Here is a 19,836-nt window from a genome sequence, read left to right as displayed (position 1 = left end):
AAATTTCTGACAAGAAATTATTCATAATTTTTTAAATTATAAAGAACAATTCGTATTTACTTAAGAATTGTATTTGTAATTTAAAATATATGGCGCTGTTTGGGATTCCTTGAATTAGGCTATTATAGCCTCATTTGGTTTTTTAGCCCAAAAGCCTTCACTGTGCATAGATTTTCAAAAAAAAAAAAAAAAAAAAAAAAAAAGAAAATAGGCTGCTGCTGGACAGTGTAGGCACAGCCGGACAGTGCTGCTTTTTGGGCAAAATTACCATTTTGTCCCTTTATATCAATTTTAAAAAATAAAAAGTTAGGGATAAATTTGTCATTTTAAATTTAAACATCATTTTAACACACTTTTCAATACAATAATTCAACTAAAAAATCATCTCATCTTCCCAAACACAAAAACTAAAATAGCCACTCAAAAAGTCAAATAGCCTACTAAAATAGCCACTTCCCAAACGAGACCTATATTTGAAAAAAAACACCGAAATAAGCATCTTCCCACTTTAGCCCTAATCACGCACACACTCTCTCTCTCTCTCTCTCACTCTCTCTCGTAGCTACAGATTCTGCAGATTGTTCAGAATTCTCATGGAAGTAGCAGCCGAATCCGCACTTCTCAATCCATCAACATTCTTCCCTCGTTCCAGCCCTTCATTTCTCCCTGCCTCTCACCCTCAGATCAGATTACCCACCAAGAATTTCCCTTCAAATCTGCTCCTCTTCTCGCATTCCCACCAATTGCATCGTCCCGTATGCTCGCAACGACTTGTTCAGTTCCAGATTCCAACAAAATCAGGGTTTTGTTTGCAGATTCCAACAAAGTGAGGTTCATGGCGTTGAAGATTCGATTACGAGTTTGAAATTAGAGTTTTTTGTAAATCGGAGAATCATTGCGTTGGCTGCTACTGTTATTGGGGTTTTAGTGTTTGGTTGCCGAAGAGTTTTTGCGGTGGAAGGAGTTGTGGATTCGGATTATGGGGTTATGGGGTTATAGGACAGAGCATATTGCTATTGAAGAGTTATTGGCTGAAACTTTCTCAGGTTCTTTGGGTTTCAAAGAGCAAGGTTTGGTTTTGGCTGCTCTTCTGGGTCTCTCTGCATTTTTTTCTATGGCTGAAACTTCATTTACCACTCTTTGGCCTTGGAAGGTACACATTTTTTTATTTTTTTTATTTTACTCCAATTGGTTTTTTTCTTATAAAAATTTTGTTTGTGCAACTGTCGACATGAATAGGAGCATAATAGATTTTTATGTTGAGTTCATGCCAATTTCATATCACCTGGTCATGTGGAACAGCTTCTTATGCCTCAATTTGTTAATTAACTCTGGTGGCAATAATTAGCAAGCTTGGGTAGGAGGTAAAGTTTAGCTTGATTTAGATTGAGGGAATATCTTATCTACAATAATCTCAAACCACAGACTGTGAAGAAGTAAATCATCATACTGAGACCAAAGGATTTTACCTATTGCGACTGCTACAATAGATGGGCCATTTTCTGCTAAGAAGATTGTGAAGGACAGTCTTCACGATGAAAATGGTGATTAGTTGATCAATGATAGCCTGGTTGTTTTGTACATTCAGAGAGAGATATTTGCAGTAGCATTCCAAATGAGGCTATCATGTTGGTGCTGTCAAGAGATAGCTTGAGGCTATCATGGTGAGAGGGATAGCTTGATTTAGGAATTATTCTGTTTTGCATGTATAGGCTAGACTTGTAAGATAATTGTGACTTATTTCTAGCCACATTCCTTAGAAATCTCCCACCACCCTCCCAAGTTGGTTCTGTCCTATTCGATCTCTAACAATTATTGAAGGGAATTAGAGCAATGTTGTCCATTCAAAAATAAATTAATAAATCTTATTTTCAAGTGTCAAATCGTGAATTGAATCATGAATTGATTTCTCAATAAAATGAATTGTGAATCGTAAGACTCACTTCATTTTAGATTTTTAATAAAATATATACATTTATATTTATATACATAAAATCATAAATATAGTTCTTAAAATTAAAAAAATAACAATCTATATATATAATATATAATATCAAAGTGCAAGTGTACAACTATAGAATATATATTAAATATAATATGAATTTTATTAATGTATGTTCTTATGGTACATGTTAAGAAACTTTAAAGTATTGTTCATTGTGTATGAAAATGAGTGCAATAAATAAAATACAATACTTTTAATCCGTTTAAGAAATTAACACGGATTTAAATAAGTTTCAAATGAATAAAATTGGTGTGGTTGATGGTTTTGAGTTAAGCTTGTTAGTTCTAAATTGAGTATGAATTCTACCACTTTGAAAGTTCAACATGTATCAAACTTCAAAGTACCCCCTTATTTTGAAGAAGTTATGTAGTGGATCCGTCTTACCAGGTGATTGTGTTTTCATCCTATAACAATGAAGCACATAATTAGTTGGTATAAAATATATTTAAAAAAAGAAAGATGAAAGAAAAACTAATTACATTTCTAATACACTTGAATATAAGCTAGACTTATAAGATAATTATGACCTATTTCCGGTCACATTCCTTAGAAATCTCCCACCACTCACCCAAGTTGGTTCTGTCCTATTCTATCTCTAATAAAAAATTTTTTTTTGATAAATAAACAAATATTATTGAAAAGGCGTCAAGATGATGCAACGAGTACAAAACGACATCCCCAATTAGGGAAACCAGTCACAAGCACTAACCAACCATATCATCTAGAAAATATGAAAAACAAACGTATCTAGATCAATTGTTCTCTCCAACCAATTATACATAATTACAAGAAGCCAATTCTCTAACCAAAGAACAACATAATAAATCTCTTGAAAGGTTCATCTATTCCGCTTCAACCACACAAGCCACATCAAACATAATGGCGCTAGCAACCACACCCGCCGACACTGATGCCGACGCCGATGCCCAATCTGAGTAGCCGGCCAAGCCCAAAGCATATCCAACACTTCTTTTGGTTGAACCCAAACAACCCCAAAGAGTGAACAAATGAAACCCCACAGCCGCGTGGCCACTGGACAATGAAGGAACAAATGATCCACGGACTCCGCATTAGCACAACACACACAGTATCGATTCACTAAAACATGCCCACACCCCATCAAATTATTCAATGTTAGATTCCACTCCAAAGCAGTTGTCCACATAAAGAAAGCCACCTTGACGGAACACCTGGCACCCAAACATTCTTCCGAGGAAAAACCCTACTGCAATCCCCCCACTAAACCCCAATATAATGAAGAAACGGTGAACTACCCCTTGGCCCCCACCCCATTCCACATCATTACATCGGATCCCACACCAGTGATGCCCAACCCATACAAGGGACCCCACAATTCCACCAACTGAGCCACTTCTCAATTTTGCACCTACTGCTGCAACTGAATATCCCAAACTACCATATCCCCACCCCCTAAATAAGATGCCACTGTAGCCTCCCAATCAACCACAATATCGAAGATCAAAGGAAAACGGGTCTCTAATGAAACCTCACCACACCATCTATCCTTCCAAAACCTCACCCTCACCCCATCCCTCATCCTGAACCCTACCCACCTCCAAAACTCCACCCTCCCCAGCCAAATCCCTTTCCAAAGCCCACAACCACGAGTGCTAGTCACATCCCCAAAAACCCAATCCCCTCTTCCCAACCCATACTTAGAGGCGACCGCCCTTCGCCAGAGTCTATCATGCTCCCAAGCAAAATGCCACAACTTCCCTAACAAGGCTCTATTGAAAGTCATCAACCGCCTAACCCCCAAACCCCCTGCTTGCTTACATTGGTAAATCTGCCCCCAATCAATCAAATGGTATCTAAATTCATCTCCTCCACTACCCCATAGAAAATCCCTTTAAAGCTTCTCCAACCGCTATGCCATGGACACTGGAATAACATGCACAAACATGAAATAAGTTAGAATACTACTTAACACATTCTTAATCAGTGTCAACCTCCCTCCTTTCGAAATATTCTATAGTTTATCTATATTTCAATTGTAAAAATTATGAAACTATATCAAACAAAACAATTTGATAAACAGAAGAGCAATAATATACATAATCTAGGTGGTTATGTGCGAGAAATTGTTCTGTTTCGCATGTATCAACATGTTTCAACTTCAAAGTATACCCTTATTTCCAAGTTATCTAGTGAATTTGTTCTACCAAGTGGATATGTGCAAGGAATCATTCTATTTTGCTGGAATTTCATGTTGGCAGTGTGCCCAATGAATAGTAGGGGCTAAATACATACATGGCTTAAAAAATAAGGAAATAGTAGATAAATTATAGAATATTATTGGGCGGGCAGATGGACACGTGTTATTCTGAACTTACTGAATAATTTTCGATTGTGTGCCCATCTTATAACAATGACACATAATTAGTTTGTCTCAAATGTAGGAGAAAATGTATGAAAAATTAGTTATATGGCCCCATATACACTTGGAAAGACAAACCACATAGAATATAGGCCAGTTCTATAAAATAATTTCTAATTATTTTCAATCACATTCTTTAGAAATCTCCCATCCACCTAAGTTGGGTTTTGTTCTATCCTATCTCTAACAATTATCAACGGGTACTAGAGCAACATAGTCTGTTCGAAAATAAATTTAAATAAAATTATCAATAAATCTTATTTTCAATAGCATTAATGATTCCTATTAAATTTAATGTAGACAATTAAGTCTTATTTTTTTAAAAAATTATTCTAAAAAAGTTTACTTTTCCTTAATAATATCTTTTATTCCAATGTTACCATTCTTATTAAAATATGGACGACATTTTTTTAAACAATTTCAATGTACTTAAAAAAATATATTTTTTACTTGCAAAAATTGAACAAACTACATCAAACAAAATCAAACTTAACAATTTGATCAAAAGTACTATGACATAGGATTCATCATTTTCTATTGCCTTGTACTCTGAAAAATATATTTAGTAAACAATCCAAAAAGTCTATTTTTTTTAATATTTCATAAAAGAAATTGTGAAAAATAATATCTTGGTCAATTCATATATATATATATATTTCAAACTGTGAGACAACAAAAAAATGATGAATCTAAAGCCTATGCAAAGTTCAACAAAAATAGCTAAGTAATCTCAAAATGTTCCATTACTGGCTTTGTAAATACCCAGGGCATTGCCAACTTTTAATTGATTCAGGCAAATTATGTTAGTAGTTCTTATATTTTTGCTGTTGCGTCATTTTTGTCTTTATAATTTCAATGGACTCAATTTTGACTTGAACTTATTATTTTGTGTCAATTTGGCCCAATTGATTACAACTTTTAGTTCGTTTTGATGAAAAATGGCAACATGATGAGCTGCAACTGTTATGCATTTATAGGCAAAAAGCTATAAACTTGTTCAATGTAATAAGTTAACCTCAACCAGCTCACTAACATTTTTCTGTCAAGAACTCTAATCAGAGTTATCAATCAGACTGAATTAACACAAAATCTAAAATTCAGGGTTCAAAAAATCAAGTTAATTGAAATTACTCCAACCAAAATGACACAAGGGGTATTATGTAGGGACTGCCGACGTAATTTGCTCATTGGTTTACGGAAAACCATTACTAATAGCTTTGGGACCACTGGAATTAAAGACAAAGAATCACTGTTGCCAACTTGGAAGTCATGGCTGATGGTGGAAGTCCAGCTTTGTTTGGCATGATGGCTGATGGATACAATTACATAGTTGCCGTGCTTGACTGGTGGGGCTGGGCTGGGCTGTTGCACCACCACCATAGAAAGACTTAGCTCTGTATAAGAATGAATAATAGTACATTGATTCCTTCTCCATTATCAAACTACTATCCTTTTTACTCTCCTTTTCATATCTCTCTAAATCCTTCCTATAAGAAAATAAAATGAATTGGCTAATGTTTCTTTATCAATTTCTTCTGGTATTTCTCTTGTTTTCTCAAATAGTAGTTACTACTATGTGTTCTTCATTATCATCATGGTCTTCTTCTTCTACTTATGCATGCCATACCTGCCTTGAGGACCAGCGATTGTCACTGCTCCAATTTAAGAAAACTTTTACCATAACTGGCAGTGCCTCTTTAGATTGTGAATCTGATTCTCATCCTAAAATGGTGTTTTGGAATGAGAGTACTGATTGTTGTTCGTGGGAAGGGGTCACGTGTGACTGGTTGCATGGTCGTGTGATTGGACTTGACCTCACCTTTACCTCAAGCTTTACTAAATCTATCTTCGTTGACATCTCTCAGTCTTGTTTATTGTCATCTGCATGGGAAATTCTTAGAAAACATTTTTCACCTTCCAAACCTACGAAAGCTCAACTTATGGGCTAATATCAAACTCACAGGTAAACTTCCAAACTTCAATGTGACTAGTTCCCTTCAGTTTCTTGATCTCTCTTGGACAAGTTTTTCTGGTCAACTGCCTGATTGAAGCGGCAATCTTAAAGCCTTGAATAGTTTGTACCTCTCTCAATGCAATTTTTCAAGGTCCATTCCAGCTTCTCTTTGTAACCTTACACAAATCACTGATTTAGACTTCTCATTTAACAGTTTCAGCGGTCAAATTCCCTCATCAATTTCAAACCTTGCAAAGCTTACTAACTTGATTCTTTCACTAAACAATTTGAACGGACAAATACCGGATTCCCTTGGCAATATGAGCCAACTTACTGACTTGGACATTTCTGTAAATTAGCTAACTGGTCCCATTCCTCCATATGCTGTTGGGGTTTCAATGCTAACTTCTCTCCAATTGAGTCGTAACTCACTCATTGGGACAATACCATCTTCGCTGTTTGCTCTACCTTCACTGATTAATATAGATTTGAGTGACAATAAGCTACAGGGACCAATTCCAAGATCAGTTTATGAACTCCAGAACCTAACAGACTTGGTGCTTTCATCAAATAACTTAAGTGGTGTAGTGGATCTAGATAAGCTTCTAAAGCTTAAAAATCTGATCTCTCTTGATCTCTCATATAATGGTCTCTCATTGAGCATCAACACTAGTGTTAACTCTACCTTGACCAACTTTGACACTATAGGATTAGCTTCTTGCAACTTGAGCGAATTCTCAAACTTTTTCAGAGAGCAAGCTGGATTGGCTTCTCTAGACCTTTCAAACAACAAAATTCATGGTGAAGTTCCCAAATGGATATTTGATGTGGGGGAAAATACATTGGGTATTTTAGATCTTTCTCATAATTTCCTTACAAGTTTAGAGTCTTCCATGGCAGCCGCTAGAATATATTGACCTGCATTCCAACTTACTCAGAGGTCCACTCCCTGTTCCACCTATCACCGCAATTCTTCTCTCTCTCTCAAACAATAAATTGATTGGAGAAATCCCTCCATTGATTTGTGGTCTAAGGTCACTTGGTATTCTTGATTTGTCTAATAATAGTTTGAGTGGCTTGATTCCACAATGTTCGGGAAACTTGAGCAATCTCTTCGTGCTGAATTTAGGGATCAATGGCTTTTACGGCACCTTTATTGCAGCATTTACAAAAGGCAATTGGCTAAGGAATCTTAACTTGAATGGCAACCAAATTGAAGGACAAGTTCCGCTATCTTTGCTCAATTGTAGACACTCGGAAGTTCTAAACCTTGGAAAAAACAAGACAAATGATACATTTCCACACTAGTTGAAAACTCTTCTAGAATTGCAGGTTCTTGTCTTGAGTTTTAATAGGTTTCATTGTCGCATAGGCACCTCCAAGAGCAAAGGCAAGCATCGTTTTCCTAAGTTGAGAATTATTGACATATCTTGCAATGAGTTCACTAGCCTTTTGCCAGCAAATTATATCAAACAATTTGGAGCTATGATGAATATTGATAAACATGAAATAAAATTGAAATACATGGGCAACGGCTATTATGAAGATTCTGTGGTAGTGGTGGTGATTAAGGGATCTGAGATTGAATTATCAAGAATCTTAACAGTCTTGTCAATCATTGATTTTTCATAAATAAATTCTAAGGAGAGATTCTGAAATCTATTGGGGGGCTTAATTCATTTTGGGGTCGTAACTTATCCCATAACAACCTTGAAGGCCACATTCCAACTTCACTTGGAAATTTAACAAACCTTGAATCATTGAACCTTTCTTCAAACGAGCTTGTTGGGGTGATTTCTCAACAATTGACGAGTTTGATGTTTCTTGAGATACTAAACCTTTAGGACAATCAACTTGCAAGACCAATTCCTCAAGGGAACCAGTTTAATACATTTGGAAGTGATTCATACAGTGGGAACTTGGCCTTACGTGGATTCCCTTTATCAAAGAAATGTAAGGAACTACAGCCACTGCCACCTCCACCAACACTCCAACAAGACGAGAATTCAGACAAGTCAAGTGGATTTAGCTGGCAAGTTGTAGTGTTGTGGTATGGATGCGGATTTGTATTTGGAATGGTTATGGGATATATTATGTTTGTAACTCGAAGACCAGAATGGCTTATGAAAATTGTTGACGGAAAACATCATACAAATGTGAAAAGGTCTAAGAAGGGTGTCCACTGATGCAGTGAAAGAAGAAATCAACAAAGACAAATGGCATTATCAGGTAATTGGAATTTATCTTTGCAACATTACTTTGTTGGATTATTTTTTATGGTTTCTATCTATAGGCTATATTTTTGTTACTAATGCTTTTTATTTCAGAACTAGATATTTTTCTTAGTTGCACAATAAAGAAATGGAATCCAGTTGAAGGGGTGTCTCACCAATTTGCTGCATTTGAGTGTATGTGCATTCAGATAGCAGCTACACAAGATCACTTCAAAAGCTTTACCATTGTTGCTGTATTAAATTCTAAAGTTAAGTTGTGTAGTTTTCTTAAAGCCTTGAGTTAAATAAGAGTTTCATGTCATGATTTTTTTTTCTTTTTTTTTTTCTCGCATCGTGTAACAACCTTTGGAGATTTTCACTTTTGTATGTAGTTGCTTTTAAATTGGATTTTAGTCACAAAAAACTAGGCATTGCCAAGTTTTTATCTTTGAAATGCAATCTTACAAGTTACAACCATTCCCCTTGTTACATTCTAAATCATTTTGAGTAATAGAAATGTTGGCTACTAGATAGAGAATTCGCATAGAAAATAATGTTATATGTTAGTCTTTGAGCAGTGCTTTTACTCGTCGCTATTGTAGTCCAGGTCCAGCAGAGCTTTTGTTCTCTTTCACACCTTTCTATCAACAGACATAATTGATGATAATTATTATTATTATTATTTTTCATCTTCATTGGCGATTGGAGAATCAAACTAGAGATATGTACTAGCACTTGTTCTATAGACGTGGGAATTTTGTTATTAATTGTAGTATGAAAATGGTATTAATTGAAAAGGTCGCTTATAGGCAAGAATGTTGTTGGGATTGTGAAGTCTGATTAATTAGTACTATACATTTCATTATATGATCATGGATCCAACTGATGTGACCATGTGATTTTAATGCGTTGTTTTTTTTTTTTTTTTTTTTCTAGTTTATAGCTAAAAATAATGGTTTGGTGTGCTGAAATTGTTATTGTGTTCTAAGAAGTTAAATTTTTTTTTTTAATTTTAGAAAGTTTTAATTCTGTCTTTTTATATTGTTGATGTTTCTCTGCCAATTCTCTCAAATACTATGGAGTATTGATGAGTCTAGATCCTCTGCCATGGTTTCTTGCCATGGTCCCTGCCATGATGCCAAAACAACATCGTTTTGGCGTTAAATTCAAAAAAAAAAATTTCCCCTGTTTTCCCTTTCTCCCTCAATTGTTGATACAGCCCTAAACCTTAAGAGAGAGGCGAACTTGAACGGCTCCTTTGACGCAGAGGAGGGTAGGTGACGACAGCTGCGCTAGGCGAGGTGAGGCGACAGTTAGGTCTCTCCTCTTCCATCTTCATTCTCATGTGGTGCTTAAATATGTATGTATATATATATATGATTTATATGTATATATATATGATTTCTTGATCTGAATTTCTTGTTGATTTCGTAAACGGGTTTGATTTCTAGGGGTTTTTTCCCCTCTTTTCCCCTTTACGATTTCTCCTTCCAAAAAACAGGAATCCAAAAATCAAATTATATGTATGATTTTTCATCTGAGCATATCAATTTTTTATTCTCCAAATCACTCTGTATCTATAAAAAAAAATTGAGATTTCTCCCATTACATTGTTTGAACAAGAGGGACCTACATGGGATTTGTTAAAGCAAATATAATATGGTTTTTCCTATAATATTTTTCATATATGATTTGTAATTTTCTGAGTTCCTAGTTTCACTGTGACTGTACTTCTGTTTTTGCTCATACAATGACCAAGGTAATCTGTGATTATTAATTTGTAGATTTTGTGATTGAACAACAACAATTGGTTGTGGTTGGGCATGATGTCTCAAGTTAGGACCTGTTGAAAAGATTTGCTAAACTTTGAAGTAATTTGATATCTTACTTTGATGACTTGGAAGGACATAATTTTTTTGTGAAGATGATAATACAGTATGTGTTTAATTAGGATTGAATTGACATTCTTTTTTGGTGTGCCATACAATCTATGTTTTTGCTGGTAATGGAATAAAACAATTGTAATTACCCAAAAAAAAAGGGTAAAAAAAAGAAAATTGTGATTGATGATAAGTAGAACAATTGTAGTTAGAAGCCAATTTATTTATTTTGACTTAATTGGTTTTCAGTGATCAGACTATTATTCTTAAATTGATCCTTATTTATATTTAAATATTTTATTGGTTCTTTGCAATGGCATAATGATGGTTAAATCACTGATGTTGCTAAAATTCTTTTATCATTTTTGTTATAATTTTTTTTATATCATTTTTATTGAAATTGGGGTTTCCATTTTAATTCAAATCATTGATAATTGAAATCCTTGTGCTTTTGTAGGTAATGGAACAATATTGTTAATGAGTTGGACACTTATTGTTGGAAGCCGAAACTGGGGATGTTGCTCCCACATTCTTCTAGGAGTTGATTTAAGATTCAAGTGTTTGTCACTTTGCAATTCAAGACTCACATCGCAAGCCTAAAACAATCCTGCTGGCAGTCACGTAGATGGTCCTTCAAATGACGCATTGAGGCGATGAAAGATACAATGTTTTGGTTTAGTTAGATGTTATTTTAGTTGGATGTTGTTTTGGTGATTTTAGCCTTATGTTCAAATTAAAAGCCTTGACATGAACAAAATTGATTGAATGTTAATTGATTTCAGCCTTATTATGTTAATTGGCAAAATGTTTTGGTTTAATTGCCTTGATGTTAATTGATTTCGACCTTGTGTTAATTGACTGAATGATAAACTAAGGATGAAGACTGCTTAAGTTTTCCAGCATTAATCTGGACTGTTTGGTTTTTCCAATAAAATTCTCACCTGCAGTGAACTTGGTTGTTTCTATGGCATTCCATCTATGTATTTGTACAATCATCAAAAAGCCTTAATATTTGTCAAGATAGCAAGAACAGCACTGATATACATTCTCAATCATTTCAATAATAGCGACAACATTTCAAAATCAACAATTTTTGGAACTTCTAAATTCCCAACTATTTCAATAATTGCAACAACATTTCAAATTTCACAATTTTCAGAAGTTCTACATTCCCAACCATTTCAAAAATCAAACTAGTCAATTACAACATTGAAACATAGTTACTTCTTCATAATTAAAATAATAGCAATTACAAGTAACACCAATTATACAATCAAAAGTTTATTGCTTGTTGCGTCTTCGCGGTCAAAAATCAAAGTTGTTCACTAACACTCTCCATATCTTATACGTTCACTTTGCAGTAGCACAACTCTCTCTCTTATAATTCCATCACTTCTTTGTGTTGCATTTGTAGGACACATTACTCATTGCTGGTATAGAATGATCTCCACATTGATAATAGTACACTTTGTTGGGCTTCAACCCTGCAAAAAGAAGAGGAGAAGAAAAAATAAAAATAAAAGAAGCTCAAATTAACACATCACAACAAATTCGTCACTATTGTGTCTATGGCTTCAACCCTAATGTTCGTAATTATAGATTTAACAAAATTAATTTCCAATGACGCACTCATGTGAAGTGGAAAAAATTGAATTGCTCTGTTTTGAGACATATAACAATTTCATTCAATAAAAATAACAATTGTTATATGCTCAATCAAACCGTAAACTAAGAAATGAACATTATACTAACACAATTCATTGAGGCCTAACTACATACACATCATATGTGCAATTTTGACAACACAAACCATATCTTGACCTTGGGAAGATGGATTACCTTACTCCAATCACTCATCTTTTCCACTATTTTTGTGGATTCAATCTTCCTTATAGGTAAGCAAATAGTTTTGCTTGTAAAGAGCATGGTGAGGCTGTAATCTACAATCTTTGGCAACAAATCTAGACATTGACGCCATAGAAGATCGGATGGAAAGGGAAGACAAAGAATCAATGGAGGGGGTTCAGTTCAGACCATTCCTCTGTTCTTTGAAACTGATTAGGGCTTTGAAACTGATGAGAGAGAAAGGAAAAGAGGGAAGCAAACTCCTAGAAATCAAACCTATTTACGAAAGCAACAAGAAATTCAAATCAAGAAATCATATACATATAAATCATATATATACATACATATTTAAGCACCACATGAAAATGAAGATGGAAGAGGAGACCTCACCGCCGCCTCATCTCGCCTAGTTGCAGTTGCTGTCGCCTCTGGAGTCGCCGTCGCCCACCCTCCTCTGCGTCGGAGGAGCCGTTCGAGTCTGCCTCTCTCATGAGGGTTAGGGTTGTCTCAACAATTGAAGAAGAAAGGGCAAAAGGAGAAGGAAATGTTTTTTTTGAATTTATTATCAAAACGATGTCGTTTTGGCACCACGGTAGGATCATGGCAGGAAATCATCGCAGAGGATTTGGACTCGAGTATTGATTGAATGACTATGACTGCTATGTAGGGATGGCAATTTGAAACCGGCCCGACGGGGACCCGATCCCCCGACCCCGAATGTGACGGTTTTTTCCCGAAAAAAACTCCCCACGGGCCGGGGATGGTATTAAAAAATAAATCCCCTATCATTTTCGGTCCGGGGATGGTGATACCTTTCCCAGCCCCGGCCCCGTCCCCGTCCCCGTCCCCATCCCCGTTTGCCCCGAACTGAAATTACAGTTACACCCCTCGCTATACATATATGTTTCCTAATACGTAAACCTATTCTGTATGGACTGAGTTTAGTCATACACTCTCTCTCTCTCTCTCTCAAACCTTCCCCTCCCTCATCCGATGTCCCTCCCTCCCTCCCTTCCTCTGATCTCCTCCATCACTCCCTCACGCCGATCTCCCTCATTCCGAGACCTCATTGCCTCTCCTCGATGTCCATTACTGCCTCCCGCGATCTGCCTCACGCCGATCTCTCTCCCTCCCTCCCTCCCTCCGATCTCACGCCGATCTCTCTCCCTCCCTCCGATCTGCCTCACGCCGATCTCTGCGCCTCCCTCCGATCGCCGTCGTCCTCCATTCCGTTGCTTCTGTCGGGTTTCCCCGACCCAGATCTGATGAAGATGAAGTTGAAGAAAATCATGTATTAGAGTTTTTATTTTTTTATTTTTATGGATTGATTTTTTATGGACTGATTTTTATTTTTTATTTTTATGGATTGATTTCACAGCTCAGATCTGTATGGACTGATTTTTTTTTATGCTCTCACAGATCTGTTGATGATGTTGTTGTTGTTGTTGTTGATGAGTGTGTGAATATATGGACTGATTTCATGGATTATTTTGAAGGACTGATTTTTATTTTTTATTTTTATGGACTGATTCACAGCTCAGATCTGTATGGACTGATTTTTTTTTTTTTTAATTTTAGCCGGGGAATTATCGGGGTCGGGGAAACCCGATCCCCATTGGGGACGGGGACGGGGGTGGTGATAGGCTCCCCGTCGGGGATCGGGACCGGGGACGGGGAATTTTCTACCATCGGGGATCGGGGACGGGGAGGGTGATCCCCGGCCCCGCCCCGCCCCGTTGCCATTCCTACTGCTATGAGCCTTAAGGCTCTGTTTGGTTTAGGCTTAAATAGCAATTTTTTTGATTATTTATGAAATAAAAAATTAACCCTGTTTGACAATGTCTTAAAAGAACCAAAAAAACAAAAAAAAACAAACAAAATTTACTAATGTGAAGAGAATTCAAAAGCTAAAAAATATTGATTAATTGATGTTTCAATATAAGTTTTTATTTTTCACTAAGCTCAAAATTTAGCTTTTTGATCACGTGCCAAAGGTAATTAAAAAAAAAAAAAGGAAAGGAAAAATTACATTGATTTTCTCTAAAATTTAGAGAAAATACAACAAATATCACAATTTAAACATAATTATACCACTTTCTCTTTTAACGTAGCTAAAGGGATAAAATTAATACTGTAACGCCCTCAAAATAATAACAATAAACCCATCAGATAAGATATGCATTGATATATAAACTAACCACATTCCTTTATTCATTAGAGTTCCGTCACATTAGTATTACATGTTATCATCAAAACAAAATGCCCTACGGGCTTACAGCTTTCCAAGTCAACACTTGGTTACAACAAGAGTTCTAACTCGTTTACACATTAAGCCCTTGGCTTGAAGTTACACATATAATACATCAAAAGTGAAACGACAAAACTATGCCCGCCACAAGCCTCCCAGCTATGTCCTTGGAGGTGGCATGCTTCCTGCACCTGAAAATGATATTCCCATATAGGGTGAGCCACAGCCCAGTAGAAATACACTAAACCAACCATGGACAATGACTAAAACATTAGCAATTGATAGTTGGTCACCACTGATTCAATCACATAAATTACATATTTATGTCAACGACTTACAAGTCCCAATTACTTTTCATTTTCCCTTTTTCAACAGATAAGCATGCTATCTCTATCATCATTTCCACAGATATGTATAAAAACTATATCTCACATTCAGATAAGCATAAAAGCTATATCCACATTCTCAACAGATATGTATATCAACAATATCCACAGATAAGCATACAAGCTGTATCCACACTTTACAACAGATATGTATATCAACAATATCCACAGATAAGCATACAAGCTGTATCCACACTTCATACTTCACAAAGATAAGCATATGAGCTCTATCTTCACTTCTCTAGACAAGCATATGAGCTCTGTCTACGGAGTACATCCCCTATCTCCTCCAAATACCTATCCGGTTTAGAGGTCCATCCCCTATCTTCCCCTAAACCGCGGAGTACATCCCCTATCTCCTCCTCTACACACAACGTATATAAACACATTGGTTCTATATACAATCACACAATACAAACAATTAATGTATTCTAGCAACTGTCAAGTTTCATAACACATTCCATTGATTAGTTTCAGTTTGCCTAATCAACATACATTGTCTACAACAATCACGACTATCCTCCACCGATAGCCCAAAGCAGTTATTTCTAAAACAGAAAATAAATGCACAAATGGATATTCAATCAACATTTCATTTCCTCATTTCTCACCAATTAATTATCCCAATTAATTAACCAATGTAATTAGACCATTTTCCATAATTACCATTTCAACCCTTAGGTCCCATTTTCGTCAATGATTCAACAATCATTCCATTTTTCTATGCCAAACATGCAACTAGGTTTATTATGAATAAAACCCCAACCTTTGTAAAATTACACAAAAGCCCCAAACCTTTACAAGATTACCAAACCAAGCCCAACATCTCAAAATACCAAAATTTAAAGACAAAACCCATAGAGAGGAGTAGGTTATCCCTACCTCAAATTCGGAGTCCCAAAGGAGAAGACGACAAAACCCAACGTGCTCCAAAACCCGAGATTTTCAGATTAAAATGAAGCCCTCGACGATCAACAACCTTTTTGTAAAGGCCAAAGGTGAGTAAATCACTCCTACTAGATCAAAACCTAGAGAGAAGGTAGAGTCTAGAGTGAGAGGCTCAACAATGGTGATTTTGGAAAAGTAAGAGAGAGAAGAGAAAGCAAAAAGTGATTTGGAAAGTCACAACTTCGGGTCTTTAACCCAGGTCTCCGCTCGAGCGTAAAACACCCCGCTCGAGCGGCCACTCACAGACTTACGCTCGAGCGGCCAACCTCCCGCTCGAGCGCAGAATGCACTCGCTCAGCACTTTTGCAGAAACAGACCTACGCTCGAGCTCCCAACCCTACGCTCGAGCTCACAACACTGCACAACAAGATACTGGATGGATGTATTCCCCGCTCGAGCGCCAACACCTCCGCTCGAGCGGACAGGCCAAAAATCTGGGCAACTAGTTTTGGTTTCTAAACTCAACCAACCTGTAACAAACCCGCTCAACACATCCTATAACTCAAATACAAAGTAAGAAAGGATGTAAACAAGATAATAAACAACTACCAACATCCACGGACACATGTCCGGATCACTATACAACAAGGGTAAACCCGGGATCGCTATAACCTCCCCCCCTTAAAGAATTTCGTCCCTGAAATTAAACACAAGTTTTCAAAAACAAGTTTTCCTCCATTTTAAACAATGTTACATTTTAACATTCAACAATTCGACCCATTACCGGTCATCCCATCCCTTTTAACAAGAGACATTCCACAATATGTAAACAACATATGTACTTTCAACATGCATTAACATTATGCACTATCTTTCCAATTTCAACAATATAATCAACATATATAATGTTATATTCAACTTCCATATGAGGCAAGTTCCCAAAACATATTTCCAATAACCAAAACATTTTCAATGTTTCACAACTTAAGACATATATAAACGCTCTTAAGTTCAACGAAATGTAAAATTTAAATACAAGATTACATATCAACAAACAAGTCCGGATATTTCTCTCGGACTTCCAACTCACGTTCCCAAGTGGCTTCCTCCACTCCGTGATGTTTCCACAAGACTTTCACCAAAGGAATGGTCTTGCCACGCAGGACCTGATCCCGCCTATCCAAGACCCGAACCGGTCTCTCCTCATACGAGGCATCCTCATCTACCTCTAAATCGGTCCAATCCAACACATGTGATGGATCTGGCTCATACTTCCGAAGCATACTCACATGAAACACGTCATGTACCCCGGACAACTGCGGCTGTAAGGCTAACCGATAAGCAACCTCACCTATCCTCTCAAGGATCTCAAAAGGACCAATAAACCGAGGGGACAACTTCCCACTCTTCCCAAACCTCATCAGGCCTCGCCTAGGTGATATCTTCAGAAAGACATGATCACCTACCTCAAACGCCAAAGGCCTCCTCCTACGGTCAGCATAAGATTTCTGCCGACTCTGGGCTGTAACAAGCCTCCTACGGATAAGCTCAACTTTCTCTGTCGTCTCCCTAACCAACTCCGGACCCAACAAAGGTGCATCACCCACCTCGGCCCAACAAACTGGAGACCTACACGGTCGGCCGTACAAGGCCTCAAACGGTGCCATACCGATGCTAGACTGAAAACTGTTGTTGTAGGCAAACTCTACCAATGGCAAGTGCCTCACCCACGTCCCACTGAAGTCCAGGACACAACCCCGAAGCATATCCTCGAGGATCTGAATAGTACGCTCGGACTGCCCGTCAGTCTGAGGATGATAAGCCGTACTAAAGGTCAACTTAGTGCCCAAGGCACTCTGCAAACTCTGCCACAACCTAGCAGTAAAACGAGGATCTCTATCTGAGACAATCGTCACTGGGACCCCGTGCAATCTCACTACGTCCCGAATATACAAATCGGCAAGATGATCTACCGAATCTCTCACGCGCATAGGAATAAAGTGCGCCGACTTAGTCAACCGGTCTACAACCACCCAAATAGCATCACTACCCCGCTGAGTCCTCGGAAGACCTACAACGAAGTCCATAGTGACATGCTCCCACTTCCACTCGGCAATAGGCAAGGGTTGCAACAAACCCGCTGGCCTCTGATGCTCGGCCTTCACTTGCTGGCAAGTAAGGCACTTCGATACGAAAACAGCCACATCTCTTTTCATACCCCGCCACCAAAACTGGCGACCCAAATCCCGATACATCTTAGTACCTCCCGGATGCACCGCAAGGCGCGAATGGTGAAACTCTCGGAGTACTTCCTCTCGGCAAGCCTCCGGTACAAACAAACGGTCTCGGTATCTCACACTCAGGTCGGGATACACCGTCAAACCCTTCTCAACTTTCCCACTGGAGATCTTCTCTCGGAGGGATTCTACCTCAAGGTCACCTCTCTGTGCCTCTAACACTCTAATCATAAGTGTAGGCTGCGCAACAACAGAAAACAAGGCCGCAGCCTCGACAGATTCGCCCAGTAGCAAATCAAACTCGCCAAGTGCTCCCAACATCTCCCATTCCCGGATGGCTATACAAGCTACATCACTAATGGTCTTCCTACTAAGGGCATCGGCCACAACATTGGCCTTTCCCGGATGATAATGCAACTCAAAATCATAATCCTCGATGAACTCCATCCACCTCCTCTGCCTCAGATTCAAGTCTCTCTGTGTAAACAGATACTTCAAACTCTTATGATCCGAGAATACCTCGAACCTCTCACCATAAAGGTAGTGCCTCCAGATTTTCAAGGCAAAGATCACAGCTGCTAACTCTAGGTCGTGTGTGGGGTAATTTTTCTCGTGTATTTTCAACTGACGTGATCCATAAGCTACCACTTTTCCCTCTTGCATCAACACACAACCCAAACCCTCTCGTGAGGCATCACAATAAACCGCATAACCCAACTCTCTCTCCGGAATAATCAACACCGGAGCGGTGGTCAATCTAACTTTCAGCTCTTGGAACGACTTTTCACAAGTCTCACTCCACACAAACTTGACTCCCTTCCGAGTCAGTCTAGTCAACGGTGACGCTAACCTGGAGAAATCTTTCACAAACCGACGATAATACCCAGCTAATCCCAGAAAACTGCGGATCTCAAACACACTCTTAGGCTGTGCCCAACCTTGCACTGCCTCAACCGTGGATGTATCAACAGACACCCCTTCCCCGGATACCACATGGCCTAAGAATTTGACTTCCCTCAGCCAGAACTCACACTTCCCAAACTTGGCATACAGCCTATGGGCTCTAAGTAATTCAAGCACCACTCTCAAGTGTTCCTCGTGCTCTTCCTCAGAAGACGAATAGATAAGGATGTCGTCCACGAAGACAACCACAAATCGGTCTAAGAACTCCCGGAAAATCCGGTTCATCAAGTCCATAAAGACTGCCGGTGCATTGGTAAGCCCAAATGGCATCACCAGAAACTCATAATGGCCATACCGCGTACGGAATGCCGTCTTCGGAATATCTTCCTCCCTGACCCTCAACTGATGGTAACCCGATCTCAAGTCTATCTTAGAGAAACAACGGGAACCCTTCAACTGGTCAAACAAATCATCTATACGGGGCATAGGATACTTATTCTTAACCGTAGCCCGATTCAACTTCCGGTAGTCTATACACAATCTCAAGGCACCATCTTTCTTTTTAACAAAGAGAGCCGGTGCTCCCCACGGTGAGACACTAGGGCGAACAAAGCCCTTATCTAGCAATTCCTGGAGCTGAACTTTCAACTCAACCAACTCTGCTGGAGCAAAACGGTAAGGTGCCATAGAAATCGGCGCCGTACCAGGCACTAAATCAATAGAGAACTCTATCTCTCGGTGAGGTGGCAAACTAACAAGATCTTCGGGAAAGACATCCGAATACTCACAAACCACCCTCGGCAATACATGCTGGGTCTCACCACTCTCACCACTCTCAAAGCTAGCAAGTAGACTACTAAGCTCACTTCGCCCTCGCGA

The 19,836-nt window shown here is 38.2% G+C and overlaps 2 long non-coding RNA genes across 5 annotated transcripts; one reads left to right on the top strand and one right to left on the bottom strand.

Annotated features, from left to right (window-relative positions):
* Positions 1-495: 495 nt before the first annotated feature.
* Positions 496-11,268, top strand: LOC114322452 (uncharacterized). Of its 4 annotated transcripts, none has more exons than XR_014335749.1 (3): positions 496-1,153; positions 5,568-8,586; positions 8,691-11,268. It is a non-coding gene; the product is annotated as an uncharacterized LOC114322452 (long non-coding RNA). The 4 variants fall into 4 exon arrangements; XR_014335747.1 differs by having other exon boundaries at positions 8,685-11,268; XR_014335748.1 differs by lacking the exon at positions 496-1,153 and having other exon boundaries at positions 1,699-8,586.
* Positions 11,269-11,567: 299 nt separating this feature from the next.
* Positions 11,568-12,878, bottom strand: LOC114322458 (uncharacterized). Its single transcript, XR_014335745.1, has 3 exons — positions 12,686-12,878; positions 12,290-12,571; positions 11,568-11,934 (listed from the first exon to the last, which is right to left on the bottom strand). It is a non-coding gene; the product is annotated as an uncharacterized LOC114322458 (long non-coding RNA).
* Positions 12,879-19,836: the final 6,958 nt, after the last annotated feature.

This window comes from Camellia sinensis, chromosome 7, assembly GCF_055761805.1.
Source record: "Camellia sinensis isolate YWXY chromosome 7, ASM5576180v1, whole genome shotgun sequence".
Taxonomy (NCBI): Eukaryota; Viridiplantae; Streptophyta; class Magnoliopsida; order Ericales; family Theaceae; genus Camellia; species Camellia sinensis.
The sequence above is the reverse complement of the archived record's forward strand: the minus strand, read 5'-3'. Positions and strand labels throughout refer to the sequence as shown.